The sequence below is a fragment of the Acipenser ruthenus genome, chromosome 3 (genome assembly GCF_902713425.1).
Source record: "Acipenser ruthenus chromosome 3, fAciRut3.2 maternal haplotype, whole genome shotgun sequence".
In the NCBI taxonomy this organism is placed as follows: Eukaryota; Metazoa; Chordata; class Actinopteri; order Acipenseriformes; family Acipenseridae; genus Acipenser; species Acipenser ruthenus.
Genome location: NC_081191.1, coordinates 57287721 through 57314414, shown reverse-complemented (window position 1 = coordinate 57314414; position 26694 = coordinate 57287721).

Below are 26694 nucleotides of genomic sequence, written 5' to 3'. Positions count from 1 at the left end.
TACAAGTAATCTTGAAACCTTTCACAGATTGCCCATTTCATTGCTAGAAACTCAAGTTTCCCAGAATGCATGTAATAGTTTTTTTCAGGTGGTGTTAAGGTTCTTGACCCATAAGCAATGACAACTAGCTTGCCGTTTTGACACTGATAAAGTACTGCCCCCAATCCCTCTTGGGATGCATCGCAATGGAGAATGAATGGCTGGCTAATGTCTGGGTAGCCTAGAATTGGAGGACGTGAGAGGCAGTCGATTAGCTGATTAAGGACTTGCTGATGTTTTTCAGTCCAGTTAACCGGTTTTCGAGATGACAGCTGACCAGTTATTTTATTCTTTGTGGATCTCCCTGGCGATATCTTGGGTGATGGACCTCTGGGTGAATTCTTTTCAGCTGACAGAAGTTCGTACAGGGCTTGGCTATCCGAGAAAAATCCTGTATGTAGGATCGATAGTAGGAGATAAAACCTAGAATCTTCCTCACTTCGCCAACAGTGTCAGGTTTCTTGTCTTTTATAGCCTGAACTGGTGCAATTTCTGCTGGATCCATCGAATAGCCATCTTTGGAGACCATTTTGCCAATAAATCGAAATTTTTGAAGACTTCACACTTTTTAGCAGTCAATTTGATTCAGTGTTGTTGATAGCTACGAAACACTGCACGGACATCATTCACATGATCTTCAAATGTCTTACTATGGACTAAGTTGTAGTCCAGATATGGCAGGCAGATGTCATCTCTCAGCCCTATAAGACACTCCTCCATACTTCTCTGGAATTCTGCTGGGGCTGAGCTCAAACCAAAAGGAATACGGATCCACTCATACAGACCCCACGGTGTTATAAAGGCTGTTAAATGGCGGCTCTTCTCTTCCAGGAACCCTTGGTGGTAAGCTTTTCCTTGGTCGAGCACCGAGAACCAGGAGCTCACACTCAGACTGTCCAGTAGATCTTGAATTTGGGGAATCGGGTGGCGGTCCGGTACTGACTGTTGGTTAAGCTCTCGATAATCGCAGCACAACCTCAGGCTCCCATCTTTCTTCTGCACACACACTATTGGGGAAGAATAGGATGACTTGGACTTGGCAATCCAGCCGCGTATGAGCAGATCCTCTAGATATTCCTTGACTTCCTTGTGCAGTGGTTTGGGTATTGACATGTAAGTCCGCATGACTGGGGTGTCGTCCTTCAATCTAATTTGCATTTGGAGGGATGGTATGCAACCTATGTCGGATTCATTTTTCCCTCAACATTTTTCTCACTATGGACTGCTGTTCTGGGTTCAGATGATCCAGTGGCACTGGTGGATCCCATAATGTTGAGTCACTGTCTGGGCCAACCGTACTGGACAGCTGATCTTCTCCCTCTTGTTGACAGGGTGCTGTTGTCAGATGGCTGCAGTTGGTGTTTATTGTACTTTTAATTTCTGGCAACTGGTTTAACGGTAAATCTGTCATCTTTGCTCCTGCTGGATACACTGCTTTCACCTGCTGGACATGCCCGAGGATTGTGCGTTGTGGAAGAATGATGTCATGCCGTGCGTTGTTTGTAACTGGTATCATGACTCTAGACGATCTGCCCTTTTGTACACTGAGCAGTGTCTCTGCAACACTGAGTCCATCCGGCAATCTGGGATTCTGATCTGGTGTAAACAGCACTTTGTGGTTTCCTTGACATGGGCCTGTGTGTATGTGACATTTTACACGCATGGTCTGCTTTGCAGGAATAACCACCCTACACCTTCCCACTTTTACTAAACGTTCACCACTGTCTGGGTCATTAGCTTGGATTACTTGCATCAATCGATCGGCTGTCCGGTTGTCTAAGGAGAATGCTGCACTGAAGATACTAACTAAGCTATTCACAGGTACTCCAGCTTCCATTTCGCGCTTAACAACCTCCTCAATCACATTGTAGCCGATTATTGGCTCTTCTGGGATACCAGGGGCCGTAGCCACCAGCACAGGCACTTTGAACGCTTGTTGTAGTTCCCCAGCTAATTGGAAGTTCACTTCGACCCACCCAATAAAAGGGATCTCGGTCTGGTTCACAGCTTTTCCACACAGTGTTCCAGGGCCCAGCAGATCTTCAACCGGTTGCACTTTTGTGTGAGGCAGGTGTTGTTTTCGCCATCTATCGTTAATTAGACATACTTGGGACCCAGTATCCCACAAGGCTTGCGTAGTGACTCCATCCAGCAAACAAGAAACTAAGCATTTCTTCCCGATTATCTTTAAGAGCTTTGTTTGGCATTTCAGTGAGATATGACTAACAGGGGAAGAACTGAGTGGTGTGTCTTTGCAGGCTTGCTTGTTTTTCTTCTCTGTTTCTATGCTTTCTAGTTGTTTAATGCTGCTACAAATGACCTGGTGGTTTTCCAGTTGTCGGTTTTGGCATTCAGTGGAGCAATAGGAGGCAGTATGACATTCTTGACAGTCTTTGAGCTTAACAGAGACAAACAACAAACAAATTATTTCTACCAAAATAATGAGGTAAGTATTTTTATGGGGGGTAGGTATTTTCTACATATCCCACACATGGGTCACATTGACCCACGTGGCGGTTCTAGGTAGAAATGTTTATAGCTTTACAATTTTTGCGATTCTGGCTATCAAACGCCATCTGGATATTTAATTCATACATTTACGAAAAGTCAAAAACGGACATACACATATCATTTACAAAGTAATTAACATTTTAAATCCAAAATGGCCAAATTGACCCGCATGGCGGTTCTAGTGTTAGGAAGGATTTCATCCTCTCATAACTTCAATCAGATCTAAACATATGAGGACATTTTCCTTAACATCTTAAGGGGTAAGTTCTACTTGTTAATAGCCAAAACTGAAGCCAAAACATATCTGGAGAAGGATTGCATCATCTCCACATGCAATAGGTATGTTAACACTTTGCGGTCCTAGGTCCGACGTTACAGTTTTCCCTTTACGGTCCGGTGTCGGACCCTGTCCGACATCATCAAAAAGACGTAAAACACAGGTCTTTAGTCGTTTTTTCTCCAGAAAAAAGCCGAGAAAACCATTCAATGGCCGAGTGAGACCGATAGGAGCCAAGAGAAGCTGAAAAATAAGAAAAATAAAAAAAATAAAAGGGGCGGATCTGAGCAGTACACATAGCCCCGGCACCACAGAGATAACATAAACAAACAAGATAGCTGCTTCTGCATCCAGCGCTCAAAGAATATCATAGACATTTTCAGAGCTTTTTGAGATGTTATAGTAATAAAATAATGACTTGGATTGCATTATTGAAGAACTTGGTGATAAAACGAGTGATCAAGAAAAATACAGCGAATAAGGAGTGGGGCGGGGCTGGAGATGTAGTACTGATATAGAAAATACTTTTAAACAGCGCGTCTAAAAATAAATTGGACCTGACGCGCCTGAGACACGCTGAATAAATGGACCGCAAAGGGTTAATAACTATAAGATAGGTCACCTAATATCATCACAAGCTGGGGGGCAGTATTGGTGCAAGTATTTTACCTAGAGGCTACATGTTATACATTTGACACTAACGTCACGGCTTTGACGAATGTCATCAAGGTATGAGGTGTTATCAGATTAAGACATCCACGTTCACAGCAGACGCACAAATCAAACTGCTGTAATTTGCCCCTCTCAAGGGGATTCCCTCTTGGCATTGGTCTGAAGGATCCCCTGTTCTATATGAAGGAGGCTAGACAGGCTATCTATCCTGTTCAGCAGCTGTGAGAGGAGCATTCCCCAGTGGGGAGTACTGTTGCTACTTCCCTCATCGGGGTCTAAGTTGTATGCTAAGTGGCAGGGGCCATACGAGGTGATACGGGGAATTGGTAATGTGAATTATGAAATTAGACAACCTGATCGCCGAAATAAGACTGAAATTTATCACATTAACTTGCTAAAACCCTGGAATGAAAAGGAGGCCCTGTTTATAGCTTGTGACAGTTTAGAAGAGGATTTTGGTCCCACTGTCAATCCATTAGCTACAACTAACATTCAGATGGGAGAACAGTTACTTCCGGATCAGAAACGTGAGCTCTACCAGTTGGTGGAAAGGTTTAGTGATGTTTTTTTCTGATTTACCCAGCAGAACTAACGTTATTTCACATGCTATCATTACTCCACCAGATGTAATGGTCCGAGAGAGACCTTACTGGATCCCGGAGAGTCTTAGGGGTCCTGTTCGCAAGGAGTTGGAGGACCTGCTCAGGCTTGGATTCATTGAACCTTCCCAGAGCGAGTGGTGCAGTCCTATCGTGATGGTGGGCAAGAAGGATGACTCCACTCGGTTCTGTGTTGATTTTCGAAAGGTTAATGCCATCTCCAAGTTCGATGCATATCCAATGCCCCGAGTGGATGAGCTCCTCGACCGACTGGGTAAGGTGCAGTTAATTTTGACTTTGGATCTGACAAAGGGATACTGGCAGATTCCACTCACTCAGAGCTCGAAAAAGAAAACTGCTTTCTCTACCCCAGATGGCTTGTTCCATTTCCGGACCCTGCCCTTCGGGTTGCATGGAGCTCCCGCCACCTTTCAGAGACTGATGGACCAGGTCTTAGCTCCTCATCATCAGTATGCAGCCGCGTACATTGATGATGTAGTGATTTTTAGCTTCACCTGGAAGGAGCATATTATTAGGCTTTCAGCCATCCTACAGTCTCTAAGGGAGTCCGGGCTAACAGTATACCTCAATTTTTTCTGAGAAAGTTCTTGAAAATTGATTTGTAACCAAATCGACTACGATGTTTCCATTATCTGACTTTTTTTTTTTTAATTTGTAAAAAGCAATTCTAAATATAATTCTCAATAACGGTCTCTATAATAATAGAAATATCGCATGAAATTCAGCTATTCTTACACCGTTTACCCTAGCATATTTATGTCCTGCCTCTGCTCACTAATGATTTGACAGTTGCATAACAAGGGGCAGGTCTTTGACTCTCCCATTGGTTAAAACTACTCAAGACCTTCAACTGTTTCTGCCTCGCCTCCGCTCACTGATGATCAAAACAAGTAACAAACACACAAAAAATAACTGGAAGCAGGTCTCTTTACAAAAGTAAAATAAACAAAACACAGACAGATTTTAGTTGCTTTGCAGCAATGTCCACAGGTTCCTGTTCATTTACAGTACGTTCCAGTACTTCTGTTACAACGGGATGCTTTCGGGTTTGTATTGCGTTTCACCACTCAGTTCAGAGGGTCCAAGTGGTCTCTCGAACACAGAAAAAGAAACCTTTTTTAAAGGATCTCTATGAGGAGTCAGTTGCAGCCCAGATAGGCCACAGGTGCTGGCCAAATGAGGCAATTACTAATTAATAAGCAAACTCTGTTTCCTATACTAGCAGCACCTGTAGCCTATCACACAATTAACTCCTCAAACTCATGGCAGGCTAATTCCAAGCCAGCCACGGATCATTTCAGCCGTCCCCTGCTGTGTGGACCCGCCTTGGTTTCAACCCGCCATGACAGCCTCCTGCTGGTTGATCTGTGAGCTGGCTATATATATACAGTTGTAGTCAAAAGTTTACATACACCAATGAAAATGTATAATTTCTAGACATTTATCGAAAACAAAGAATTATAGGAAAAATCTTTTGTAGCAAAGTTTTGCTTTTGTGGATGAGGGAAAGATTTACAAGAAATAGATGTCTACAATCATTTATTTCAGCAATGTTTTTTTGCAAAACACCAAAAATGCTAATTCAAAAGTATTCATACCCTGAAAATTATTAGGATATTTGTCAATGAGCTTTTAGCATGATTCTTTAGTGATTTTTGACCATTCTTCAATGCAAAATTGTTCCAGTTCATTCAAATTCCGAGGACTTCTTTTGTGCACAGCCTTCAACTCATATCAAAGATTCTCAATCAGATTTAGATTGGGACTTTGACTAGTCCATTCCAGAACCTGATTTTAATCTTCTTTAACCATTCTGAAGTAGATTTTGATGTGTGCCTTGGATCGTTGTTGTGTTGGAACATCCAGTAGCGCTTTAAACCAAGTTTTGTAGCGGAGGGTTCAGATGATTGGCCAATATCTTTTGGTAGGCTATGGCCATTTTACCATGTATTGGAACTCAATTTCCTGTGCCATTAGAGGAAAAACAGCCCATAGAACGATATTACCACCTCCATGCTTGACAGTAGGTGTGGTGTTCTTTCCTTTGTACGATTCACCAGACTTTCTCCAAACGTAACGACTATCAGCATGACCAGATAGCTCGATGTTTGTTTCATCACCACAAAATCTTTGACCAGAACTCATATCCATCATTCAAATGCCATTTTGCAAACTTCAAGTGATTGTCCTTGTGACGTTTTCCTAAGAGTGGCTTTTTCCTTGGCCTGCGACCATTGAGACCTTCACTATGCAATACTTGATCTATGGTTGAAATGGAAACCCCAGTCCCACTTGCAGCCAGTTCACTTTGAATATCTTTGGCAGTCAATCTCAGATTGTTATTAACCTTCCTCACCATTCTTCTACTTGTTCTTGGTGAAAGAACCTTCTTTCTTCCAGATCGAGGGAGCCTTGTGACAGTACCATGAGTCTTGTACTTCTTGATAATAGAAAGCATAGTTGAAATTGGGATACTCAAATTCTTGGAAATCTTCTTGCATCCTTCTCCAGCTTTATGGCAATAAATAATTTTCTGTCTTCAGACAGCTCATTACTTTTACCTAAATTGACTTATTGGTAATCACAGCAATCATCCTATGCCTAACCCTTTTATACTCTCTAAGAATGTTCAATAACAATCCAGCATTTTCTAGACTTTTCTAGAATTAGGGTCAGCATTATCATACTGAAATTTCTAGCACCTTGTAGACAATACTACCATAGCATCAAAGGGTATGAATACTGAATTAGCATTTTTGGAGTTTTGCTAAAATATTGTTGAAATAAATAATTGTAGACATCTATTTCTTGTAACTTTTTCACCTTATCCACAAAAGCACAACTTTTGCTTTAAAAGATTTTTTCTAAAATTCTTTGTTTTTGAGAAATTTCTAGTAAGTATAAATTTCCATTGGGGTATGTAAACTTTTGACTACAACTGTATGTATGTGTGTGTGTGTGTGTGTGTGTGTGTGTACCATGTGTGGTAAATCTACATTGGCAATAATAAACTGTATTTTAGAGATAAAACTCCTCAGGGAGCCTCAGATGAATGGGGTGCGGATAAATGAGGTTCAAATCTTTGACAAATTGTGTTTTTATTATATATATATATATATATATATATATATATATATATATATATATATATATGCCAGTGCTAACTTACAGATGCAGAACCTGGACCCTCAATGCAAAAATGATTCAACAATTACAAACGACTCAACAGAGTATGGAAAGTTGCATGCTGGGAATAACAAGAAGAGACAAGAAAAGAAAATAATGGATAAAAGTCCAAACAAATGTATTCAATGTTATTTTAAGAGCGAAAAAAACTGAAATGGCAGTGGGCCGGATATGTAGCAAGAACAACAGACATTGGATCAAGGAGATACTAGACTGGATCCCAAGAGATACAAGGAGACCTAGGAGATACTAGACTGGATCCCAAGTGATATAAAAAGACCAAGGAGATACTACACTGGATCACAAGAGATATAAAGAGACCAAGGAGATACTAGTCTGGATCACAAGAGATATAAAGCCACCAAAAAGAAGACCTCCAGGAAGATGGCAAGATGAAATTAGGAAACATGCCAGAGCAACGTGGATGAGGGACTTAGCAGACAGGCTTTTGTGGAAGAATCTTGGGGAGGCCTTCATCCAGCAGTGGATTGAAAAAGGCAGATGATGATGATGATGATCTCTCTCTCTCTCTCACACATCTTATTCAGCATTCGTTTTATAGCTAAATAAATATTAGGCCTATTACGTGGTTATCTTTCCTAATGTATTTACTTTTTTGCTGCGAGAGGAACCGAACCTGGGACGAGCCCATTCCCTCTTCCCCTCGCACGACCCGCTCTCCTTGTCGCACTTGGTTTGCTTGTCTGTCGCTTGGAACTGAACTCCCCACCGCTGTTTAGCCAGGCTATTTATAGTTTAAAAACTGCTAATTAAAATGATCCATGAGTGGGAATGTTACCTTTTTTTTTCTTTGGTAAAAAATATAGCGTTGATTGCATGGTGCTTTATGCATGGTTAATTCACGGAAATTTACATTTTTGCTTCACTATATGTGCATTATAGAAAGGGAGTTATTTTATTTTGTATTTTAGTCAGATGTGTTGTTATGTGCCCCCCACCCCCTCCTCCATATATAACGTTCTTCGGTTATAACGCTCTGTAACAGGGCCAGGAGCCCTGTTACATGAAAAGGGGGCGAGGCAAAGCCCTGCCATAAATGTATTATTTATTTTTAGAACGGGGTACCCCTCCGCCCCTGTGCAATTTATTATTTTGTATTTGTTTTGTTGTATTATTATTATTATTATTATTATTATTATTATTATTATCATTATTATTATTATTATTATTGTCGTCGTATTTATGGTTTATTTATTTATACATGTGATGGTGTAGCAGTGTTTTGTTATTGTTTTGTCATTGTTTCGCAGCGTGTTGACCATCTCCCGAGTTAATGAATTGTTGCTAATCGGGAGATGGTCACCTGTATATAAGCCTGCAGTTCTCCGTGCTCGTGGTGGGTGTACAGAGGAGAGTACGGGAGAGCGAGAGCAAGAGGAGAAAAGAAAAGAAAATAAAAAATATATACAGGATCAATGAAAGCAATCTACTCAGCCTGACCTGTGTTTTGTGTTCGTGATTTGTTTTTGTTCATCTTTTTATTTTGCTCTGTGAGCAGTGTTTTTTGTTCAAATATTTTATTTTTGTTTGTTAAAAATAAACGGCGCCGCAGCGCCTTTGCAGTATTTTTGAGTTTGTTTTTCTTCCTGCATTCTGGCCTGACATCACCACTCAGCCATCCTGTCACAAAGGCTCATATTGTGTGTCCCCCGAGACCCGTGTTATAGCATGGAGCACTGTATGTGTATATATATATATATATATATATATATATATATATATATATATATATATATATAAACACAATTTGTCAAAGCTTTGTTACATGGAACTAGATTAAAGTTCAGTGTAGACAGTATTCAAATTACTATATTGCCCTGACCAGTCGTAACTCAGACTAAGCTAGAGATTAGTACAACCAAGCTAGAGATGTATCTGGAATATCAGGGAAGGAAATAAGACTCCTATTGCATAGCAGTTTCACCCATTCGGGGTTTGAATACCAGCTTGATTAGCCACATTGTATTGTAGGTAACAAGCTCAGTTGTGTTATTTCTATCCCTGAATATACGGGGAGATTTATCAAACTGTTTTTGGTTTAAGGTGTTTTTTTTAGAACAACATTAAACAGTACACTTTGCTACCTTCCTATACACAAATGTAAATTTCACATGGTTTTAAAATTAGACGCCATTTTTGGCATACAGTACCTTCAGTCCTCATTTACAGTCATCTATTTACATCAAATATGGGTAAAATACATTTTTTTCTACATTTCACCAGAATGTCAGATCTTTTCATTATTACAGACATGTTGTTGACAATATTTATCAAGTTTGTGTGAATTGTAAGTCATGGGTGTCCACCTGCCTGCAGCATATTGAATTCACATGAGGCTTATAACGTTAAATGATACCTAAAACAATGTAAGTTTTACATTGATCTCAGGAAACATTGCATGTATAAAAATATATTTACTTATCTTGGATACACTAGAATGTACGCATGTAACAACACTGTAGCAACACGTCTGTTACATTTCTTACTACATCAACTCATCAGATGTTATGATCAAGAGGAATTCTAGGTAGTGTATACAGTACGTCTAAATGATCAGTATTTACTGAAACCTAAATTACCTATATTTTTAAAGAGGTGCAAAAAAAAAGCAAAAAAAACCTACATATTGTAGGATTTTTGCGACCATGATAAAATTCAGCATCTGTTTTAATATATTAAAGATTAACTAACTGCAAGTTTTTAGTTTTTTGGATAGAATTCCTGTTTTGCTATGGCAAATTATTGACTGACAAGAGTCTGTTTAAAAATACCTTTAGAAAAAGTCTTGAAAACATATATGTGTATTATTAGTTTGGTGTAATATTTTAGTTCTACACACTAAAACTGTATCTCCTTTTCCTTTATAATTTTAGGAAGATATTACCTATGGCACTTTTTTCCTTTTGGGGTCTTGATTTTACAGCTGAGGTAACTGAGACACATAGAGGTCAAGTGACTCAATTGGGGTCACACTGCAGCTCAGATGGGATTTGATAGACTGAGAGGTCCAGGGTTCTACTTTTCACTTCTGTAACAACTAAGTCACTTTTGTCGTCTCGATTTTATCACAGTTCAATTCAGTATGCTGTTTTTATTTGGACTTAAGACTGCCAGACATCTTGCTTTCCTTAACCCTTCGATATTTGACAGTTTGCATGTTTAAAAAAAAACAAAAAAAAAAACTAATATATATATTACACACTTTATATACTGCAAATGATTAAAATACATTTTCAGAATGTGGTTTACTTTTTCTGTTCCTACAACTGACTTATTTCCATGGTAACCAGTTTCCATGTTTCCATGGTAAACTTCTAAGGACAAATGGCTGTGTGGTCCAGTGGTTAAAGAAAAGGGCTTGTAACCAGAAGGTTCAAATCCCACCTCAGCCACTGACTCATTGGGTGACCCTGAGCAAGTCACTTAACCTCCTTGTGCTCTGTCTTTCGGGTGAGATGTAGTTGTTAGTGACTCTGCAGCTGATGCATAGTTCACACACCCTAGTCTCTGTAAGTTGTCTTGGATAATAATAAATAATTATTTCCCGGTCGACCTGGAGAGGATGCGGAGCTGCCAGAGCGTCTACTCTGCTGCTTCCTCTGCCAGGATCAACTGGGACAAGTGCTCCGGGTTATTGGTGGGTCCTTGGTGGGGGGACTCCCTCCCCGTCGCGCTCCAGCAGTTCAAGTGGAGCGCGGACAGTTTTAAATATCTGGGAGTCCACCTGAGCCCCGCGGAGACCTCGGTCGCAGCCAACTGGGTGGAGTTGGAGGACAAGGTGGCCGCTAGGCTGAGGTCGTGGTCGGGTCTGCTGAAACTGCTTTCCTTCAGGGGACGGGCTTTAGTGATTAACCAACTGGTGGCGTCGATGCTTTGGCATCGACTCACCGTCCTGAGCCCGCCCCCTAAGTTTGTGTCCAGGGTCCAGAGGAAGCTGACGGACTTCTTCTGGGCCAGAAAGCACTGGGTCTCTGCGGCGGTTCTGAGCCTCCCTCTGGCCGAGGGAGGGCAAGGGTTGGTGTGCATCAAGAGCCAGGTGCACACCTCCCGCCTCCAGACCCTGTAGAGATTCCTGTACGCAGACCGGGCTCCTGTTGCGCCAGCTGCACGACCTGGGCTACGACCGGCAGCTGTTCTGGATCGACCTCCGGGGAATCCGTCTCCCCGAGCTGCCGGTCTTTTACCAGGACCTGCTCAGGACCCGGAGCATGTTTTCTGTCGGCCGAGACGCCGTTCTGACTGAGGGTGAAGGACTCCTGCTGGAGCCCCTGCTGCACAACCCCCACCTGGGTGCGCAGGCGTTGGAATCCCCCTCGGTGCGGCGCACGCTGATCTCGGCCAAGGTGACCAGAGTCTGGGATCTCCTGGATCGCGAGCGGTCATAGTGGCTGACCCCCGAGTCGCTCGTCGCCAGGGCGGCTCGGGCGACCATCAGGACAGCCGGCCGCGCGATCCGGGAGTGCAAAGCAGCGTTGCACCCAGACTCTGTCAGGTATCTCGAGGGAGTTCTCAGGACCGGGGAGCCATCTTCCATCCCCCCCCCTACCCCCAGCTCTCCGGTCCTGCTCATTGAACCCAAGGCCCGAGCCCCCCCTCGGCCTCCCCTCGAGAACAACCTGAGCAGGATCTCGCAGTTCTCCTCGACCCCCCTCCGATCGGCGTCGAGGAGAACCCTGTACGCGATGACGCTCCACACCCTCCACTTCCTCGCCCTCGTCTCCCGCTGAGACACCGCTTGGCGGGAGACCCTCCGATCACCGGAGGGCGAGAGTCCCCAGTGGGAGGTCCTTCAATATTTGACAGTTTGCATGTTTAAAAAAAAAAAAAAAAAACCTAATATATATATTACACACTTTATATACTGCAAATGATTAAAATACATTTTCAGAATGTGGTTTACTTTTTCTGTTCTTCAATTGACTTATTTCCATGGTAACCAGTTTCCATGTTTCCATGGTAAACTTCTAAGGACAAATGGCTGTGTGGTCCAGTGGTTAAAGAAAAGGGCTTGTAACCAGGAGGTCCCCAGTTCAAATCCCACCTCAGCCACTGACTCATTGTGTGACCCTGAGCAAGTCACTTAACCTCCTTGTGCTCTGTCTTTCAGGTGAGACGTAATTGTAAGTGACTCTACAGCTGATGCATCGTTCACACAACCTAGTCTCTGTAAGGCGCCTTGGATAAAGGCATCTGCTAAATAAACAATCATGGTGCCATCATGGTTTTAAAGCAGGGCTACTCAACCCTGGTCCTGGAAGGCCACTGTCCCTCCTGGTTTTTGTTCCAACTGTACCCTAAATTACTTAATTGGACCAATTAAGTGCTTATTAGAAGCTTAATTTTTCCAATTAATCAAGTAGCCCTGCTTTAAAGGTTTATAGCAATTGCACACTGTAGTAATTCCAGAATACCAGCAGAGGGGGATCCATGTAGTGCCAATTGCCAGACCTATTCACCTTTTTCAGAAATAGATACTGTACATACAGATGTGAGGTTGACATCACCTACTTTGATGACTTGAGTATACAAGTCCATGCACTGGTGTCTTCCACAGAAATAGTTATAACGATAAAATGAGTGGTTAAAAAATAAATAGGTTACTACTGTGCATTTATGTTTACAGCAAAAAGAGGTAGCACAATATGAAAGAAGAAAAATTTGACCATGCCCTTATATACACATGTATAAACAGATTAAAATGTTTTGCGCTTACTCAGTGAAGTATATTGTGAGTTGAAGGAGAATGTGCTTTTGAGTAAGATTCACTGATGGTTCTTCAGTTTGTCACTGGAATTGTACAAATATGCGTTGCTTATCATATGATATCATAATTTTAAAAAAAAATACAATTTTATTTTGGGTGTAAAAAAGTCGTCATAAAATTTTTTGAATTAGTTTAATTTTATTCTATTCAAAATAATTCTGAAAGGAAAAAAAACTATACTGAGCATCAAAAGAAACTTATCACTTATATTTGATCATCAAAAGAAACTTATCACTGAAATTTGAGCATCAAAAGAAACATATCACTCATATGGGCAGCTGTGTGGAGTAGTGGTTAGGGCTCTGGACTCTTGACCGGAGGGTTGTGGGTTCAATCCCCAGTGGGAGACACTGCTGTTGTACCCTTGAGCAAGGTACTTTACCTAGATTGCTCCAGTAAAAACCCAACTGTATAAATGGGTAATTGTATGTAAAAATAATGTGATATCTGTATAATGTGAAATAATGTATAATGTGATATCTTGTAACAATTGTAAGTCGCCCTGGATAAGGGCGTCTGCTAAGAAATAAATAATAATAATAATATTTGGATAAAATACACTAGATGTGATCGAAAAATGACAAACTCTGTCTCAGACGAGGTGCAGTGACTTTTTATTGTGCTGACCAACAATTGACATTTTACTGTCTGAAGTTATGGGGGGATGGGGGATACTGTGAAAGTCACAGGCTAGTGGCGTGTGTGGCCACCGTTGGAAGCAATACAAGCAGTACATCTGCGCCGCATGCTTTGCACCAGGTTTCGGATGCTGTCTTGTGGAATCCTGGCCCATTCCTCTTGTAGTGCCTGGATAAGCATCTGCCTGCTCAGTGGTCTGAGCCCTAGAAGCCACACGTCACCCAAGTTCATCCCACAAATGTTCAATTGGGCTCAAGTCTGGGGAATAAGGCATCCATAGCATGACTCACGTTTGATTTCTGCAAAAAAGCTGTCGTGATACGAGCAACATGTGTACGTGCATTGTCTTGCTGCAATGTTGTCACATTAGGATGGGCTTGCAAGAAGGGCACCAAGTGAGGCCTTAGGACTTGGTCAACATATCGCTGTGCAGTCATGTTGCCATCAATCACTACCAGCGGAGTTCTGTAGCGACTCGACACTCCTGCCCAGACCATCACACTTGGACCTCCCCACCGATTGGTCTCTCGTATACAACGATTAGCGTATCAATCACCACGTCTACGCCATACTCGCTGACGTCCATCAAGGCAGTCTATGCAGAATCTCGATTTGTCACTGAAGAGGACCTGGCTCCACTGAAGGTGAGTCCACCTAAGGTGTTGTTGGCACCACCTCATCCTGTTGCGACGGTGCACATTGCTGAGCACCGGACCCCTGTGTGGTCGCCTGGCCTGTAGATGATGACTGTGTAACCGCCTTCTTACAGTTGAACTGCTGATGCGTGGACTGTTACGACCTGCAGTATCAGATGCTGTTCGACTAGCAGTGCAAAAACGATTACGAAGATGCTGCACAATGATCTGTCGATCTTGGGCAGGTGTTGTAACTCTTGGTCTCCCAGTTCTGGCCTGTCATTGACAGAGTGTGTCCGGTTATGCCGTCTCGCCAGGTTTGAAATTGCTGGCTGTGAGCACCCAAGACGGTGAGCCACAGTATGCTGCCCTAGTCCAGCCTCCAACATGCCAATTGCACGAAGGTGCTGCTCTCTTGACAGATGTGGCATATTGGTGTTTTCTGTGATTTTCTTTATTGCTTTTATTCAAGCTTGCAATTCAACAGCTGAAATCACTCAGATCAACGTCCAATCAACTGTCTCACTAATTAGGTGATTAAGTGCATATGCTTCAGTCATAGTCACTCAAGCGTGTCACGGTCAAGGATGAATGATCGCGTGATTAAAAAGAAACCAAAAACATTTTGTCAATGTCCATCATTTATATACCTTATTTTTTTTATGAAAATAAATGTGTCATAATAGTGATATGTTTATTTAGCTCAGTATACAATCAATATGATGAGTAGTTTCATAATAGTTTCTTAATTTTTTTAACTGTGCCTTTGTGGACCATATTTTTTGCAAGAATTATAACATTCAATTGTTTTTATTTGACTTCGGCAAGCTTTTGTGAGAGCTATAGAAAACACAAAGTCAAGTTTTGGACACACAGTAATGTTTCATTCTGTGAAGACAAGTTTTGTTCCAGTTAGGGACGTCTTTTTACCTTTCGAGTAGGGGAAGAATCTTTCCTGTGCAGTGCTTATTGCATGGTATGACATTTTTAGACTTTTAAGGGTCTTTGGTATTAATGTGATATTAAGATTGTTGCTGGATGTCGAGGGTTTAGATAGGGCTGATACTCTGGTAACGTATCCTCTTCCTTTAAAAAAAAAGAATTGGCAACTTTATCATAGCCTCCATTATTTGAGTACACACCTACCTGTATGACTGATGAGTAATGTACAGTCATGGGTACTTTCTTTGCACACACCTTCTGAGACAAGTCTGAAGAAACCGTTGTGCTTGCAAGCTGAGCAATGATAAGCCTTATCACACTGATATTTAAATAAATGTTACAACTTGCCCAAGTAATTTTTCTTTACAGCAACATCTTGATAAGTGACTTTGTGTAGCTGGATGGTTTATTTTGGAGTAGTTTAAAATGGGACTTTATAATCCACTGGAAATGCTTGGAGGCAACCTATTGGGGTCCAAAATGAGCAAAATTACAAGTGACATTTGTTTACCTCAGAGCACATTATAAATAATACATTGCATCTGTCAGCACTCAAGATCTCTTTACAGTATACAGTACGTTGGATTTATTTATAAATAGCTAAAAGCATCTGTGGAAAATTCTTGGAAAATTCAGTCATAAAATACATGACATATTATTAATCTTTACAGTATTTTAACATTCTCCACTATAGAAAGTATCTACAGGTTAATATTAGTTTTATAAAATAGTATATTTTGTACTGGTTTAAAACATCTTAGATACAGTACAATACACACGTAGAGCTGGTTTAACAGACTCGATTAGCCCTAATTTTGGTCGACTATCCAATGTTAAGATTAGTGCTAATCTAGGTCTGAAATGACAAGTTATTGTTATATATATATATATATATATATATATATATATATATATATATATATATATATATATATATATATATATATCAATAGTATGTCATTTTTTGGAGTACCATTACAACTGAAAAACCATGCTCAGTAGCCTGAATTCATACTATAAACCGGGCCAATGAGAAAATGCAGAGTGGGCACTGTAACAGGGCAGTGCTTCTGTGGGTTTAATTGTGATGGTTTTGGCTGGGGAACCCCTGCTGAGTAATAGTGCGTGTTCAGCTTGGATAACACAGTTGTTAATAATGATTCAGAGTATGAAACAAACAAGGCTCCAAGCGTAGGTTTTATTCTTTGTTTTGATTAGATTACATTTTTGGTTGACGCCTTTTCCAAAACAAATATTTTAGTACCCTGCTTTGTGGGTACATATCTGGTCTGTGAAAAATAGTGAATCCAAGTGGTGGAAGAAACTCATAATGGTGTTTGGCAACAGTACCTGCTAATCATACATGACTTCTAAATGTTCTACAAAATACTGTGTAGGAACAGGTCACGTTGGCAACCTATTGTAGCTTCTGATACTCTTACACAAGCAACAATATATATATATATATATATATATATATATATATATATATATATATATATATATATATATATATATATATAAAATTTGCAATAAATGTCCAAGGACAGTTTAAAATAACTATGTTCATTTTTTAAATATATACAAATCTAGTCATTAGATTTTTGCCTTTGAGGCTATGACATTGTTGATTTTAGCTGTACATTTGCTTCTTAATTCATGTGCTTTAAAAAAACAAACAATAGAGGTCTCTTTCTGATTTTGGTTTCAAGAAGGGAAAGTGTTAAAACATGTTTTTCCTGAGGGACCAGCCCTTCTCAGATAACCCTCCTGAAGACTCCCTCTGTGGGTTCTCGTTATGTGGCTGGAGTACCACAGCTTCCTTCTCAGGATGTCAGGAAGGAAGGACCTTCGTGTGTTCACTTGGTTCAGTGCCCACTCGTTCAAGTGCTTATCAGTCTACTTAGAACAGCTCCAGTAACTGCGTTTCTTAAGTACATCCATCTTCCTCTTTTCAACCTTTCTTATTATCCAGGTAATCTTACAAACATAATATCCCATATATAATAGTGTTAATCCTAGACAATGCATGCTTTGCATGCATAAAACATATGTTGTTGGCCTGATAGAACTGAGTTCAACAAAGTGGTAAAACGTATGCAATCTCTGTCTGTGTCATCTTACTACTTCAGCAGGAATATTGTAAATGTAGTCTTTGTTTAAAAGAGAAAAAAATCACTGTCTTTTGTTGTACAATAAAAACAGTGACATTTATATTTATCAAGCCACCAATTGAAACTCATTCACTATATAATCATAGGGCTTTTCTTACAGAAGTGAACATTACTTTTGGCAGGATGCTCAGTACAGAAAATTTCATTTATTTATTTGATGTTTATTAATTGTGCAACCACAACTGAAAATAGGTACACTGCCGTTTCTTGAACTCAATTCAGTACGCATTTGTTATTACAGTAATCCATTGTGTATCCGCCCTAACCGTTTACCTGCCGTGATCAAGCTCTTCAGCAGTGTGTGTGTGTGTGTGTGTATGTGAGAGTGAGAGTGAGAACCAGAACCAGGGTTGGATACTGAATACTGAGTAAGCAAGTTGAAACCGCCGACAGTCGGGCGAGTAGCCGGAGTTGGTTTATTATTGAACGGAGAAGATTAGTTCAGAGATTGCACATTCCACCAAGGTTTTTGTACACTGTATTGTATGTACTCCATGCGCTACCATTGCTGGCAGTGTCACGTGAGCTGTTCAGTGTGTTTATGTAAATAAATCCTGTTTGCCGCCAGGTTGTATCAACTTCAACCTCCGTCTCGATCTCCTGCCTGTCACTCAGCAGTGAATGCATGCACCAACACGGCAGACGGCTACCCTTTCACAAGCATTAATACTCTGTATTTCTAAAATAAAAGCTAAATCTCAAAACAATAATTGTGTGAATATAGTAATTGTTACAGCTGTGTATAATGGTATTTAAAACAGGATTCATTTATCTGACTTTTTACATATCCGCCCTTACCGCTGTCGGATATGCGATGGACTACTGTATTACTTTAAAATCTTTGGGGCTGGTTTCACAGACCCTGAGCACTAATCTTGGACTGCCTTGATGTTCGTTTTGGAAAGTGCTGAACTGTGCATGATTGGCAGCACTAATTGTTGGTTAGAGAGGTTCATATAATATTCTTACTGTAAGATGAATCACAAACCCTAGAGGCTTCCTCGACGGGCACTATCACCTAAATATGCGCTGCTTACCAGTGCACATTATCACCAACACTGTAATTGATTCTACATGCACCAGACCAACATTATTTCATATTTACTACACGACATGGATTTTTGTGCAGTGTCTGTCAGGTCACTTGATCTCCATGCACCTTAGCCACTGTTGGTTTACTGGAAACAAAATGTGAAATCTCATCTGGGCAGTCTTGGAAAGGACTTATAGTACATTCAATCTCACAAGCCTACGGTACTTCCAAAATGAAGTGTATTTGATACATACAGCACAAACTGTAGGCTATACTTCATTTGATCTGTTAACTTTAAAATGAAAGTTTAGATTCAAAATTCTCCATCAAATTTTATTTATGAACGATTATCCCATGCACATGTGCCATTACTTGTTAGAATATAAAATTTTTTTTATTCCATCCAGGAAATGTACCAAAAATTTCAAGTAGGAGTAAAACTGGATAATTTTTCTTTGATTTTTTTTTGCTTGTTCAGTGAACAATGGTTTGATTGAATGGTACTATAATTCCCACTTTGGAGAGTTACAGCGGTTGACTGGGGGTGTGAAGGAGGGGTAACAAAATACAGTGTGGGGGATGCGCATGGCAGAACTCTTCGCTCTCGGGAGTAAATAGGCCACTGATGTGGTTTTGGGGCTGTGGTTTGTTTTTGTTACAGTTACTATCGGAGAAACAATTGTGACTCACCACTTTAATTAACAGAGACAGGTTTTAACTCCAGCTGTACACCGGAACATCTTCCCAGGACTTGTTTTGAAAACCTAAAATAAACCAGAAGAGCATGTTAGATTTCTTTCTCTTTTTAAAAAAAAAATAAAAAATTGTGCCATAAGGTGTTTTTGGGGTCAGTAGCATTCTATACAGAACTAGGAAGCCAAACACTCATGCCTAAGTATGTTTTGGGGAATTATTCCCACAGCACAATGTATCATTCAACCTGTGAAACAGCCATTAGAAACTGTTTTTTGATGTCATTTGTGGTGTTACCACAAAAGAAAAACCTGGAGTTGTTTTTGGAATTGTCTCAGCCAGGGAGAAATAAAAATGTTTACCATAAATCACAGATATTTTTCATAATACTGAATTTTATACCTGTTAAATATACTATTGTGAGGTTATTTTGTTCTCTGTTGGTGTTTCCCCTTAGATCATTATGTATCATGCTTACTAGTACATTTCCTTTTTCAATAATATTTAAATGCTAATTTTCTGAAAAGAGATGGTTTAAAAAAAATGACCACTCAGCAGATGTAATTTCTGTCCCTCTGAAACTGGGATATCTTTAGAGATTTCCATTCCTGATGGTTCCATACTGTAGTTGCAGAAAGGGCAGACATCACAGCAAATACAGATCTAAAATAATATCAATAGAGAATGATAAAAAAAGGTTATATTTAACATCCCAACTCGGATGTCTCTGTGTCAAGTTTAAAAGGAGGGAGGGACTGAGTAAGCTGGGGGGTTGAGTTTGGTTTTCAAATCTACTGTATATATTCAGAATTCTATCCCCAGCTTTACCCACCGGACCAAGTGATCTGCGGTGCCAAACACTGTTCAGATGACATTGAATTGGAAATACAAGTAAACTACAGTAGTGTGTTTTTTTTTTTGTTGTTGTTGTTGTTGTTTTAAATCAGCACTGTGGAGTAGTGGTTAGGGCTCTGGACTCTTGACCGGAGGGTCACGGGTTGCAGTAGGGATTCAAGGAAATGCATGCACATGGATTAGGGAGTGGTTAACATATAGAAAATAGAAAGTACTGATTAGAGGAGAAACCTCAAAATGGAGCGAGGTAACCAGTGGTGTACCACAGGGATCAGTATTAGGTCCTCTGCTATTCCTAATCTACATTAATGATTTAGATTCTGGTATAGTAAGCAAACTTGTTAAATTTGCAGATGACACAAAAAAGGAGGAGTGGCAAACACTTGCAGCAGCAAAGGTCATTCAAAATTATCTAGACAGCATTCAGAACTGGGCAGACACGTGGCAAATGACATTTAATAGAGAAAAGTGCTGCACGCAGGCAATGAAAATGTGCATTATAAATATGATATGGGAGATAATGAAATTGAAGAACGAATCTATGAAAAAGACCTAGGAGTTTATGTTGACTCAGAAATGTCTTCATCTAGACAATGTGGGGAAGCTATAAAAAAGGCCAACAAGATGCTCAGATATATTGTGAAAAGTGCTGAATTTAAATCAAGGGAAGTAACAAAAAGGATATTGCTGCTCTAGAAAGAGTGCAAAGAAGAGCAACCAGAATTATCCCATGTTTAAAAGGCATGTCGCATGCAGACAGGCTAAAAGAATTGAATCTGTTCAGTATTGAACAAAGAAGACTACGCAGTGATCTGATTCAAGAATTCAAAATTCTAAAAGGTATAGACAATGTCAACCCAGGGGACTTCTTTGACCTGAAAAAAGAAACAAGGACCAGGGGTCACAAATGGAGATTAGATAAAGGGGCATTCAGAACTGAAAATAGGAGGCACTTTTTTACACAGAGAATTGTGAGGGTCTGGAGCCAACTCCCCAGTAATGTTGTTGAAGCCGACACCCTGGGATCCTTCAAGAAGCTGCTTGATGAGATTCTGGGATCATTAAGCTACTAACAACCAAACGAGCAAGATGGGCTGAATGGCCTCCTCTCGTCTGTAAACTTTCTTATGTTCTTATGTTCTAATCCCAGGTGAGGGACCCTTGAGCAAGGTACTTTACCTAGATTGCTCCAGTAAAAACCCAACTGTATAAATGAGTAATTGTATGTATAAATAATGTGATATCTTGTAACAATTGTAAGTCACCCTGGATAAGGGTGTCTGCTAATAAATAATAATAATAATAATAATAATAATAATAATAATAATAATAATAATAATAATAATAATAATAATGTCACTAAAATACAGTAGTAGACCATATAAAAAAAAAAAGTAATGAATATTGTGAATAAAATGTGAGCAATTGTAATTTAAATGTATTGTTCTCAAAGGCAATTTTCACCTGATGAAGGGTCACACCTGTAGATAGTCCCAAAAGTTTGTGTGTACAACAAAGCACTCAATTTGGTTCAATAAAGAGCTATCTAAAAAATAAAATTAAACCTGCAATTTAATAAAGGAATTGTTAGTGGTGCTTTTTTAAGAGGTGTTTTCACAGGCAATGTTGGTTTTGTTGAATAAAACATATCCAAGTAAACTATTTTAGGTAGAGCTTTAAAATTAAAACATTTCAACTGGTATAAATGTTTGTGCAGTTAAGTGTGCTTTGGCATGAAATGCGATGTCATTACTGAAAGGGCTTTACCCACCGTATCCTTTTTCTTAACAACTTGTGAATTGTGCACGTCCTGTTTAGTGAGATAAATTATTCAATTTTTCCTCCTTACTTAATGCTGATATTTATAAATGTATTTTACTGGAAATGGTGGTGTTGCTTGCTGCTTTCCAGACTTAACAGAAGAGTACATACAGTAACTAATTTGAGCTCAGGTGAGATGTCAAACCTAATAAGATGCTTCCTTTCAAATGCTGAGGGTCATTTAGATGGGGCAGCATAAGGGTGAGTTGTAGACAGGCGCTCGTAAGTGTTTGTAACATAAGACATCCACCCTGATTTTAATTGCCTTCAACTACAAATTGTGGTAGCTCAGTTCTTGCTTGGAACATTTCCATTTGTTTTCAGTTTCTTTATCAATTGCCAAATTAGTGAAAAGGTCTGCCCTTATTAATGTTCCTCAGCTCCCCCAGTACTTTTTCCTGTCTGTTAATGTAATCTGAGGGAAACAGGCCTCTCGATTCAGCTCACTGTAGATAAGCCTCATTTATCAAAAAGGAATAGACTTTATGGTACATTTCTTTAAAAATCTCCCGTTATTGAATGGTTGTGACTGTGCACTGAGTGATGGGCCGAGCCAAACTCATTTTATTCATTTTCTTTAGATATATTTTATAGGAAACATAGATAACTGTAAAACAGACTGAATTATTTGTATTAGCCAGTAAAATTAAACGTGTGGTGGAAGAGTTATTTGTTCCCTTTTAAATTTCAGTTAAATAGTTATTGGCAGAGCATGCTCATCACATGCACAGTATGATGCTGAGTGTTTCTTCAGCTACTTAACCCAACCGTGTAAAAATATAGTAAGGTACGATACAATACCCCTTACATAATATAGGGGTAGTAGGTTTTTACACCAACTATACATCAAATATATTCATCTTTCAAGAATAAAGTGGTGTCATTAGCAAAGTAGTGTTCAGTTTAATAGTTCCGTTTTAGACAGGCTAACACCAGGTTAATAGAGTTTTTTTTAATGTAAGAAGGTATTACACGGTATTCCTTTGCATCATAAAATCAACAGAGCTTGGAAGAGCATTGTTGTCCATTGCAGTATGAGAAATTTGCTGTTTGCTGACTAGTAACTAGCTGGGAAATGTCTGCCTCCAAAATGAAAAACTTCCCAGGGAAGCTAATACTCTGATGTTGATGCTCTCGTCACTTAATGCTGTTCATACATACTTTACAGAACACTACTGCACTGGAATGCTGTACGTGTATAGTAACTGGTAAAAAAGTAATATGCTATACTGTACATCAACACACACACACACATATATATATATATATATATATATATATATATATATATATATATATATATATATATATATATATATATATATAATATTCTGTATATCCTCCTCAGTCTCTTACATTCTTTGTTAAGGTGCTTTTACTTTGAGTTCAGGTGCTGATCTGCAGTTCTAGCTGCCTATCCCAGACATATGAAATGTATGGTAGATCCGAATTGGCACTGGCTTTTACTTTAAGACACTTTGGTTGATGTTACATACCTGTATCTGAAGCCAACTAGAATTGAAGAGCAGCTACTGAAGTGGAAGCAAAAACCAAAACGAAACCAGTAATTACAATAAGAACCACTCAGAGTCATTGCAGCATCATGAAAAGGGAAGGGGGCAGTAAACCACCACTTGTGTTTGGTATTGGTACAAACTTTAATTATACATAGTTACATGAACACATAAACACTATTTTAACCATTTTAATAATAAAAAATACAAGTTAAACAGTTGCTTGTAACATAGACAAATATTTACTGGATTATGTTTACTATATTTTTTTTCAAATGATTAAACTCCCTACCCTAATCATGAGGGCAAGCTCACTTTGATGAATTTTCAGTTGATGGATAAAAGAGAAAAACAATTGTGTAACTTCACCATACAACAGAAAATAGCTTTCTGTAGTTTTGAAAGGAGGTGGGGAGGGTTGTTTTTATTATTATTTATTTCTTAGCAGACACCCTTATCCAGGGTGACTTACAATTGTTACAAGATATCACATTATACAGATATCACATTATCTTACATACAATTAGCCATTTATACAGTTGGGTTTTTACTGGAGTAATCTAGGTAAAGTACCTTGCTCAAGGGTACAACAGCAGTGTCCCCCACTGGGGATTGAACCCACAACCCTCTGGTCAAGAGTCCTGAGCCCTAACCACTACTCCACACTGCTGCCCTATTTTGTTTTGTTTTTATCAACTATGTTTGTGCATGTTTGTTTGTTTGTTTGTTTTTTAAATATATATACACATGGCTCTAAATTGGCAACAAAAAGGGCAAGGCCAAAATGGCCTTCAGTTCAACACATTCGTAGAGGGCACCAAGGCCACTAAATTTAAGTCAAGGCCAAAGGGTATACGGTTGTGTAATTTTGCTTACCACAACTTGTTAAGACACACAAACTATACTAAAATATTAACTTATGTTAGTACTCAGTTGTTATGTTGAATAGGTAAACTATGCAGCTGATGACTTCAATGAACGCAGCGTTTTATATTTGTGATATTTTGCAAGTGTTGTGTATGGCTATGGTGACGGCACCTCTAATTGTGTGCAGCTGTGATATGGGGAATAGCGTGCTGCAGCTGGCATGCTCAGTGTTAGTTAGTGGAGTCCTGGTCTGAGAGCATGTAACACAGCCAGCTCTTATGATTTTTTTTTATTTGATTTTTTTACTGTACATGTAACCATATATTGTTTCAGTTAAAAAAAAAAAAGTTTCAGTGAGTTTATTCTGTTATTTACAATATTAAATACACCACAGTAAACACAGTATCATATTTTATATATTTCCAAACCATTCTTTTTCATTACCACAATCTGAAAGCTAAGTTTTCTACTGCAATCAAGTAAGCTGCAGTACATTTCATTTTGAATTCCCTAAATGTTTTTTTGTTTCTTAGGAGTACATTTCCTAATTACAGTCCCAAGTATTTCTATGTTCTGCTGTCAGCGTTCTTAAAATGGTCAGTTTGAGAAATAAACTCTGTTTTTCCTGCAGCAGCTGACAGTATAAAACCCACGCTACATTACTGTTTTTCATTATGGTAATGTCTAAATTACAGTGTCTGCTTCTTTGGCTTAACTTAAGAGATAGTATTAGCTCGTCATGTAACTATGTAAGTTACTGCGCAATTAAATCATCCTCAGATTCCTGAAGGTAAACAATGTAACCGAAAATATCTGGGATAGATATGGCTGCTAATGAAGATGCAACAAACAATATAAATCTGTTCGTGTTAACTCAAAATTTTAGGCACATTATGATTTGAATGGAAAAAGACAACACTGGTTTACTGAAGTTCACAAAGAAACATTTTTCAGCTTGAGGCGGTAATCTTTTCACTTCCGGTTTATTTTAATTTTAATTACCGTATTGACCTTTTTGTACGTTTCAGACCTTCATTATAATTATTTTCTTTATTTTAAGTTTTCAGGGCATTTTGTGAATTTGTAAATTCCTCAATTAAATATTTTCTCGTAATGCACTTTAGCCCATATATTATTCTATGTTTTCAATTAACACACAGATAATTCTGGATAGTGTACACTGGATCCTAAAACTAGGTATTTTCCTGGCCTATTCTAGGGAGGGCGAAGCAGGCATCTGGCGATTCTGCCTCCTATGGAGAGTTCTACTCGGTGCTTCTATTGAGTTTTGCAGTTTTTAACTCATCGTATAATTGAATACTAATCAGTAAAGCACAATCTTTCAGCATTATTTAGAAGTATAAATACTCCAGTAAACATAAATACAAATCACAATACGGTTTTTGTTTTATTTCCCTTTAAACAAATGACCATTTCAGAAATATCATCCTCTCAAGTGTTGTGAAACAGGTAGAAAGTGTATAGTATAATAATTGAGGAAGACATATCATGTGCAATTTAATTTTTAGTGATCTTTCAGTGATCTCAGAACCTGTATTAAAGCTCTTTTGTCGACTTTGGTTCACGTTTGTATCATCAATGAAAAGTAGACAGTCTGGGCTTTCTGACTATTGATCGTAGGACAATGAAAAAAACAGATTTCTTTCCTTTATTCTGAGATATGTGGACGGAAATATGATCCCCAATTGGAACATTTGCAAGCGCGCCATTTTACAATGGTGATTTAGTGTGGGGTGGAGCAAGCTTCACTCAGTGTTGCCTATATGATTTCAGGGTTTTTTTTAACCTCAAAAATAGTTAATATAAAAATATAAAGCTGTAGTCTAGGATTTAATAATTGTGTTTTGATATATAGTAGACAACACTCATGCCTTTAAAAGTGATACATGTGCATATATCTGCAGTAAAGACTTGGTGCACTGGCAGAACTGCTGTGCCTATGCCATGACATTCTTGACATAGGTGTGTTTTTGGGGGGCCTGCTTGTTCACTTTTGATCTTTTAATTTAAATTTAATTTAATTTAAACTAAAATTCAAGATGGCCACTGGACAGAAAAAGTAAATGAATTTGGTGCATTTTTTACATGATTAAAACACATTTTTGGGGGCATTTTGATTTCAGATATGTTTAAGTTAGTGTAGGGTGATGTATTCAGTGTGGATCATAAACGTAGAATTGGCATTGCAGAATGACTCCTAAACAGAAAATGGTTGCCTTTTTCTATGCCATGGTTCACTTGCTGAGTTTTGTGTCAAATTGCTGCTGTTAAGTGGCATGGTGATACTGTATTTTGTTTACTTGAGTGTTTAATTACTATGCACTTAAAACCATGTCAGTGGAAAAATAGAACTATCTAAATACCCTTTTACATCCTGTGACTAGCTTCCACGTATTTATACTTCAATGTG